Source organism: Myotis daubentonii, chromosome 10 (assembly GCF_963259705.1).
Source record: "Myotis daubentonii chromosome 10, mMyoDau2.1, whole genome shotgun sequence".
Taxonomy (NCBI): Eukaryota; Metazoa; Chordata; class Mammalia; order Chiroptera; family Vespertilionidae; genus Myotis; species Myotis daubentonii.
Genome location: NC_081849.1, coordinates 8,844,180 through 8,853,828, shown reverse-complemented (window position 1 = coordinate 8,853,828; position 9,649 = coordinate 8,844,180). Strand labels below are relative to the sequence as shown.

At 39.7% G+C, this 9,649-nt stretch overlaps 1 pseudogene; it reads right to left on the bottom strand.

Annotated features, from left to right (window-relative positions):
* Positions 1–5,214: 5,214 nt before the first annotated feature.
* LOC132242653 (GTPase IMAP family member 7-like) lies at positions 5,215–6,117 on the bottom strand (annotated as a pseudogene).
* Positions 6,118–9,649: the final 3,532 nt, after the last annotated feature.

Genomic DNA, 9,649 nt, shown 5'->3' with positions numbered 1-9,649 from the left:
CGTGTGTGGCTGAGACCCGGACTTAGAGCTGAGATGTCAGATCTCTGTGGAGGAGGGGAGGATTGCCGGGAGCCAGTCCATCCTTGCTGTTTCAAGGGACCTGGCATATATGGCATACTGTTCTTAATATGTTTGCTCACCTTCTTGGCACTATGTGTTTTAACCAAGGTCTCTGAGAAAGGTTGTTTCCCCAGGTAGGGATTTTCCCCTGAAGTTAGGGAGGGAATAAAACCTCTTAACTAAGTGCCAGGCGGGTAATTAATCACTTTAACTACGAACAATCATGCTTAAACTACATAATCTTTACTCCCTGGAATGGAGATAAGAAACGCCCTAACCTTTGTAATAGAGATTGATAGGATTGAATCAACTGGTATAAATATAGATGTAACAAGACAGCAAGAGACAGAACTTAGAAGACAGAACCATGGACACAGAACCTAGACACAGAACCTACACACAGAACCTAGACACAGAACCTAGAGACAGAAGAACTTCAGTGGAGAGAACATGGCAAAAGACCCTGGACAGAAACTGGCCACAGAACAAAGACACAGAACCTAGGGAGAGAACCTGGCTGAAGAACCTTGAGACAGAACCTGGCTACAGAACCTGGATAGAACATGGCAAGAGAACCTGACTAGAACCTGGTGACTGAACCTGGCTGGAGAACCTAGCAAGAGAACATGGACACAGAACCTGGCTGGAGATCCTAACCAGAACTTCGCTGGAGATCCAGACCAGAACTTCGCTGGAGATCCAGACCAGAACTTGGCTGGAGATCCTGGCTAGAGATCCTGGCTAGGCTGCTGATCAACTGAACGCTGTCTCCGTGTCATTCCTTCTTCGCCGACTCCGTCCACACCTTTGGGGACCCCTGGACCTGCTGGGGCTGGACCCCGGCAGAGGATGATGATTTTCTGCAACGTGGTGATTCATGGATTCTAAATCCCAATTTAGAAAGAATTTTAGAAAATCAAGATAGTTTTTAACGGGAAGAAAGTACTTGGGAACAATTGCCTTAGATACTCCATTTTTTATATTTGCTTAAAAACATAGATGAGACTGCTGTTTTATAAGCACATGTTGGTTCCAAACCTCCTGGGAATAATCTGAAACTGGCCCCCATACAGAGTGCAGGGCAGGAAGAGACTCAAGAGAGAAGCAGGCCATGGCAAATGGGTAGGTGGCAGTTTAACAAGCCAAGAAATTTACTTACAAGGCTTGTCTTGAGTGATCCAAAGACAAACATTCTCTGCACTTACCTGCCAGATTTGAAAAAATTATGTAGCTGGGCTGAGTCAGGTACACCATCCTGATGTTCTCAACAACACATTAGTATCTCAAGGCTGTGTCCTTGAGGCAGCTCCTGGAAGGGAAAAGGCAAGCTAAATGCACATTCCAAAGACTGGCTTGGGGTGAACCTCCAATTGCCTTGGTCCAGCCTTCAGGTCAACTGGAGGTCACATCTTCTCCATGACCTTCCCCAGTGTAACAGGACACAGTGGGTTCAAAGGAACACAGTCTTAGTGTGAGAAAAAGTTCCATTTTCAGTTGTAACAAGTAAAGGAGACAGGGCAATACTTTTCAGAGCTCTGCTTCTCCTAAGGGAGGCTTAGCCGTTGCTTATATACACAGTTTTATTAATTACATGTTGATTTGTTCTTTGTAGCTGGTTAGACTCATCTTTAGTGATTTAGGTCAAGCTCATCCCATTGGAGCTCCTCTGCAAAATCCTGTGCCACATTTTAGCATTTAGTAAGAACTGCCAAGACTTGAGACTCTTGTCCATCTACCACCAACACTCATGCATGGTGACTGGCTTTCACAATTTCATATGCCACCCCCTTCTCTGCAATGTGCCTTGAGAGGTCAGCAAGGGGCTTCAAAAGCATGGAAATGGCTCTTTTGGTGGCTGCTGTCTCATATGCCAAAGCAACAATATAATCACAAGTGAAAACACAGGTTAAGAATTCCAAGAATCAGGGATAACTTTTTCCACCCAGAACACCATGACCCAAACCACTGACTTAGCAAGTCTCCTGAGCTGGGCATCTAATCACTCAGGGTATTGACTTGTATTCTCATGTGATTAAGCAAGGATGATACATTAGCAGACTCATCAGGTATAAACATATAGCATTCTTCTTGGGCAATGACACAGATTTCAGCTGTCAGGAGAGATATTCTGGTATCAGAAAACACTAGAGGGGATTTTTAAAAGAAACATTAATAATGGTCAGTGTATGTCTGAAAGAGAAAAGACAATGGGTATTGTTAAGAATTATCAATCAGGATACTAGCAGCAGAGATGGCTCACTCTAATTAGGTACTTGGGGGAGAGTCAAGTGCAAGGGTTTCCTACAAGCTGTGTACACAGGGTATGCAAATGACAAGGAGACTGCTGGCAACAGTGAGGAAATTGCACCCTAACCATATTGGAGTGAAGAGAACACGAACCCAGAAAAGAGTTGAGTAGAGAAGGTGTGACTTTTGGCTTAGGGTTGCAGCTAGTCAGAGATGGCCTTGCTGGGAGAGAGGCAGGAGAACAAGTACCCTGACCTTGCTTTTTTACCCAGAAGAGATCTCCTGCTTGCACTTGCCATTGGCATAAGCCAAGCTGAACTCAGAGAGCCAGAGTTCCCGCTTATGTTGTTAGAGAGTCTTTAAGATCTGGGCCATTCTTACTCAATGCTGTTCTTGCTAAATGTTCAAATACACCAGTCCAGCTATAAAGAGGATGATCTTGACAAGAACTCAGCAGTATAACTGTAGCCAACTGCAAAGAATAAACCAACATGTAATTGACCAAATAGTATAAGCTATGGCCAAGCCTCCCTTTGAGGCGTTAGATCTTTTTATATGAATCCCATGTTTTCTTAATTTGCTACAAGTAAATAAAACTGTCTTGGGACAACCATGTCTCCTTCTTGAATACAACACCCTAAGTGGAGAACCTTCGGGTTGGGTAACAATGTGATCCACATAGGTCAGCCTCCTGGGCAAGAGCTAGGGTAAAGAAGGGCAAAGGATGGATCTGCAGAGGCAAAGGAAAAACATTCGGCAGAGAAGAGGTTTTCAAGTTAATGTTTTAATAGATATTCCAAGTTAGGTACCTTAAAAAGAAAAGCAAGAGGGAAACAGTAAAAAAAGCTCATAACTCCTAGATGTTCATGTGTTACTGGACAGGGATTGGCCCAAAGTGGATCTTCTCAGGATGGCCTGTAGTGAGTGGGTGGGGTCTTTTTTTTTTTTTTTAAATTAATCTTTATTGTTGAGAGTATTACAGATGTCCTCTTTTCTACCCTATAGTTTGTGGGTTCTTGATTTGATGCAGGAAAGATTTCAAAACACAAGTCCAGGCGATTTTGTGAGTATGTTTATTAAAGCTGGGGACAGTGAAATAAAGGAAGGGATTAAGATAGAAGAAGCCACAGCAGAGTGCCTAGGTGGGGCTGCTTTGTCTCTAGAAATGTTATAAGAGAGAACTGAGCCATGGCAGGGCTGCTTCATCTTACTGGGAAGTCAGGGAAAAGGGAGCCTTGGAGATGGGATCAAGGGCTGAGTCCAAGTCCAGCTGTCACTGCCATAGCTCTGCTGGCTGCAAGTCTCTCATGGGGACCCTTAGCATTTAGAAAGTAATAAAAAGTTCATGCCTAGAAAAGGGTATGGGCCTGCTCTAAAGCAATGAGTTTTTGTCCCAAGGGCTTTCTATCCCTTGTTTTTTTGTTTGTTTTTTTTTCCCAGCTTTCCAGGTGCATTTTTAATATGCTGATGCATTAAAATGAGTGTATGGGTGAGTTTGGAATTATTCTTTCATTTGTTTTACTTTTATCTTAGGTCTGTCTGGCTTTAATGGGTTTTTGTTATTTGTTCCTTGACTTCTTCTACCCTTGGGTTTAGCTGGCACAAATGGCATTAATTGGGTCTTTGTGCTCCACTTCCCAGACCAGGTGATGTAAGCTATGTATCTTCTGGTTAGAGAGGAGAATATAAACCATTTGCTCTCAAGTATCCTTGGTTGGTGAAGATAAAGTTTTGTGATTCACAAGCTGACTGCAAGACACCCAAACAGACTGGCCTTATTTAGTTTTCTTATCTCAGTTTCCCCATTCCACTTTCCCAGGAAATTTCCTAGCTTCTTATTATTCTGCCTCACATGGACAACAGAACTATCTTGCTGGAGAAGCCTGTGGCTTCACTAACAAGGGGCTCAGAGAAGTGGACGAAAATAATGTGCATCACCAGTGGTGCTAACACTAATATATGAAGGATTTCTCATTTGAATTTTCCTAAATTGAGCCTGTGAAATCTCCCTAAGATATTATTCCATTATTATACCAATTTTCTAACTTCTTCAGCTCGTTGGCATTGTGGGGATTGGTGGGGAATGATGGGAGGATGCTCTGGTTAGCTGTCACTGCAAAACAAACCATCCCGAAGCCTAGTGGTTTAAAACCCAACAATCATTTATTTTTCTCCTGAAACCTGGGCAGAAATGCAGTGGGAATGGACCATCTTTGCCTTTTGCAGCTTCATCTGAGATGGCTCAGTTGTCAGCTGGAGAATTTGCTTCCCTGTTGCCTCACTTACATGGCTGGCAAGTTGTTTCTGCTGGCAGATGAAAGAGCAGCCAAGGGAGTGAGCCAGTGATCATGTCCTCTTCATGTGGACTCGATGGACAACATGGGCTTCCTCACCACATGGTGGCCAAGTGCCAAGGGCACATACCCCAGAGAGCAAGGAGGCATCCCCCCTATTTAACTTTAGAAGTCACAGCCATCCACTATTTCCCAAATCAGTCTCAAAGTCCATGGAATTTCAAGGCAATGGCACAGACCTCTATAACTCAACAAAAGGAAAAGCAAGCTCAGATTATAAGAAGAATAGGTAGGATAGAAGATACCGTTATAATCATTTTTTGAAAATACAATCTTGCCGAAACCGGTTTGGCTCAGTGGATAGAGCGTCGGCTTGCGGACTGAAGGGTCCCAGGTTCGATTCCGGTCAAGGGCATGTACCTGGGTTGTGGGCACATCCCCAGTGGGGAGTGTGCAGGAGGCAGCTGATCGATGTTTCTCTCTCATTGATGTTTCTGACTCTCTATCTCTCTCCCTTCCTCTTCCTCTCTGTAAAAAATCAATAAAATATATTAAAAAAAAAGAAAAAAAAAAGAAAATACAATCTACCATAGTAACAAATCATGGCAAATTAAGAGAAAATTTACACTATTTGAAAAAGCTATGTCATAGATTTGAAAGCATATTCCAAATCCTTTGTACAATATCTGCAAATATATTCCTTTCAGCTTGTTCCCTTATATTTTTAATTCGTTCTTCATGTTTCATCTTTAGGACTTTAATTTTTTCCTCTTTTTCTTCCTGGGATATTTTTCCCTGATCACATTGCTCTTCTGTTAGTTTAACTTCCATCTCCAATTGCTCAGCATATATTTTCTTCAAGGCTTCTGCCTGGCGTTTCAGCTTTTCATCTGTGTCCTTGTATATGGCATCAGAAAAGTGGGCCCCTCCGTTCTCCTGCACCATTTCCTCTATCATCTCCACCAGCTCCTGCAGTTGAGCTTCCTTCTCAGCCTCATCTGCATTCTGCTTGTTATGAAGGGACCGCAGTGGGTCCCACACTCCTTGATGATGTTTTCTAGGTTCACGTCTGCGTTTGCTAAAAAGTCACTCAGTGTTTGACCCTTCAAATCATCTCTGTGAGTGAACAATATGATCATGTGCTTCATGGCCGGCTCCCCAAAGATGGCCTTGATCAATGCAACCATTTTCTGCTCCTCTTTCATGTAGCGGCCGAGCTGTAGTACCAGGATGATGGCATGGGGCCCAGGGCAGGAGAAGAGGACACACCTGCTGATTTCCTCACAGTTGGTCTGCAGTGTCTTCTTGGTGTCAAAGAGCCCTGGGGTGTCCACGACAAGAAGGTTCCTCCCCTTCCATTGTCGCTCTGCTTTCTGATATCCCTTAATAACAGCATGGGGAGCAATTTCAGATATAAATACATATCTCCCAAGGATGGTGTTTGTTGTTGCACTTTTCCCACTTCCAGTTTCCCCCCCAGAACAATCCTCAGAGTGTTGTCCTGAAGGCCAGCCATGTTTGTTCCAAGGGGTTCTGGTTCTTAGGCTTCCACAAGACCTTATGGAAAGGGAGGAGAGTGGAGAAAGGTCAACTTAGCTAACTTGGGACCATCCCCAACCCTCTTTTCTTCATTCTTTTCCTCCATGAATATTTGTAATGATCTATTACTCATTTCAAGAATAGAGAGATGACACAGTTCAATTATTATGGAAGTAATAATAGAGCAGAGTCTCCCTTTAAAGGAGTACAAGGTCCAGGTGCTTTCACAGAGGAACTCACTTAAAACTTTAAAGATCTGATCATCTCAATGCGATGTGAGCTATTCCTGATCATATAAAAAAAGAGGGAAATCTCTCAATTCCTATATGAATCAAGTGTTATATTGATCCCAAAGGCTACCAAAGACTTCACCAATAAGTAAAGCTACAGATGTGTCTCATTTGGAAATATTACATCAAAAATTTTAAATATATTTTATTGATTTTTTACAGAGAGGAAGCGAGAGGGATATAGAGTTAGAAACATTGATGAGAGACAAACATGGGTCAGCTGCCTCTTTCACACACCCTACTGGGGATGTGCCCGCAACCAAGGTACATGCCCTTGACTGGAATCGAACCTGGGACCCTTGAGTCCGCAAACTGATGCTCTATCTTCTGAGCCAAACCGGTTAGGGCATTAATAAAAAAATTAAAATAAATTATTTGACACTAAAAAAGTAATACCCCATGATTTTATGATTTATTTCAGAAATACTAGGATGGCTCATTATTGGAAATCAGTTGTTACAACACATCCCATTAATAGATGAAGAAGAAAATTATCTAGATGAAGAAAAGACATTTGACGGAATTCAAACCCGACTCCTGTTTAAAACATATCATAAAATTGGAAATAATGGATACTTCTCTAAATTGAGTTTATATAATTATAAATTTGAATTTTTTGGTCATAAGCTTTTTCCCCTATAAGTGATAAATAGTGGATTAAAAAGTCTTTGGATGAAGAAAAAATATATATTTCTCTAACATGACTTTATATAACTAAAGTTAATTTTTTAGGTCAGCATCTTTTTTTTCATGCAGGTGACAAACAGTGGGTTATAAAGTTAAGTAGCATATTATAAACTTCAAATAATGGATTATAAGCTTCATTTGGATGAAGAAAAAAGAAAGTTATCTGGAACTATTAAGAAAAACAACTAGAAGGGAGGACTAGCTCTTCCAGGAGTCAAGCATCATAGTTTCTATGATTAAAGCAGTATGATGTTGGTGCATGGATAGAGAGAACTGTGAAATGAAAGCAGAAAATTCAGAAATAGACCAAGTTAATTGTACTCTATTCATTTATATTCCATCCCATTTCATTATGTTACAGTTACATTCAGTAAGGCAGCATCTCATGTCAATGGGGGGAAGATGGACTAATAAAGGACTTTGGGGTAACTGTATAACCACATAGAAAAAGATAAACCTGCATCTATTGCCTCATGCCATTCAAAGTCCAAATTGATTGGAAGTTTAAATGTAAAAAACTAATCCATATAAATAATAGAAAAAACATGGGTAAATTTTTTGTGAAATAGGGGTAGGGAAAATATTTCTAAGATTTGAAAAAGAATGGAAAAGGATTAATAAATACCATTACATGCAAATCTCACACATAATGTCGGGCTAAAAATCATAGACAAATTAAAGCATAAATGTCAAACTAGGGAAAGAAACATTTTCTAACTTACATCAAAGGGGTGAATATTCCTATTATACAAAAAAAATTAAGGAGAACAGAAACAAAAATCCAACAACTCAATAGAAAATAGACCAAGATATAGAAATAAACACCCATAGAAAAATAAATTAAAATGTGTCTTGAATATATCAAAATACATTAACATACACTCATAATAAGAAAATACATCAAAGCACAAAAAGTAAAATAAATTAAAACTACACCTCTGTTTCTGAGGTGAGATACTATTTCTCACCTCCAGGTTTGGCAACAATCCAAACATTTGCTGGCCTAATCTGTAGGTAAAGGTATGGCAAAAGCAGGGCCTCTCCTGCATGGCTGGTGAGAATGGAAAAACAGTCCAAACCCTACAGAGGAGAAGTCAACACTGTGCTGCAAAAGTACATATGCATTTTCCCTTTAATTGTCTATCCCCAATTTTGGGATTCTTCCTAAACTACACTGACAAAAAATATAGAAAAGAAAATGTTGCATAAAGCTATTTATTGCATCATGATTTGTAAAAGCAAAAAACCAAAAAACTATGAAATGGCCATTAGTAGAAATAAACTAAGGTATATTCGCATATATTACACTGAAGTACTATCCAACTGTGAAAAGGAGATGTGTGTCTATATACCAGCATGGAGAGATCTCCTGGATGTATCATTAAGTGAAACAAAGCAAAACAAAAAACAAAGTGAAGAAAATAATGGAGAGTTTACCTACCATTTCTCTAATAAGGAGAAATATGAACTACATATATAAAACATAATATATATATTTTTCATATATATGAAAAGGTAATAGCAGGATATTCTGAAAACTAAACCATCAAAACGTTATTTACATGAGAATGGGAGAAGCAGGATAGAGGGGACAGGGACAGATGCTGGAAACTGGATGTCTTCGTTACACTAAGATATCATAGCTTTCATCTTGAAACCATGTAGGCAGCTTACATAATTATACAACAAAAGGTATGTCTTAAGATACTGAAATCAAAAGCAAATGAAACAAACAAATCTAATTGTATTTCATATAGTGGATGAACCATATAAGAAATTGGTCCAAGTAACTTGAAAATGCAATAATTTCATTGTCCATATCTAGAGGGATTGTACTAAGGCAAATAAAATAAAATTTAAAAGTTGAATTAAATTTTTTTCCCCAAAATCCTATTTTTTAGTGTTTTTTTTGTGTATTTTTGTGTGTGTTTTGAAGTCCATTGGAAAGGCATAGAGTTAATAATGAGCCCAGTGACAGAGAGCACCCTTAGTGTCCAGAGTGTAGTCTTCAAATGCCATTCCTTTCCCACCAAATGATTAGGGCTCTAAGGAGAAAGTACTGATTTTAGGAGTAGGCAGGAAATATTTGAGTTGAGTCTACACTCTCTTGTCAGCTAGAAAGCCAGGATGCTAAAAAAAATCTCTAGGAACTTATAAAAAGGACTTATGAGTCAACTTCAAGATAATCCAACTGGACAAAGATGGGACAATTTGAGCATCAATAATAATTCCAATGAATCAAAATGTATCAAATATGTTGAAATCCATGTGTTCATAGCAATGCCTTCTTCTTAAAAGTAGTCAATAACCCCATTGGGAGCCTGGGAGGAAAGCATTTCATTGTTCTGAACATAGACCGAAAAAGGGAAAGAATAAAGCATGTATCTTGTCTTTCTTATATAACTAAACTTCATGGAAATTAGAGGATGGTTGAGGAGAACTTTCTTTCTATATGATTATTCCACCTCATTAATGAAGAAAAAATGATAGGATTTGAATATCATCATTTGTGACCCTTGATGAAACTAAGCA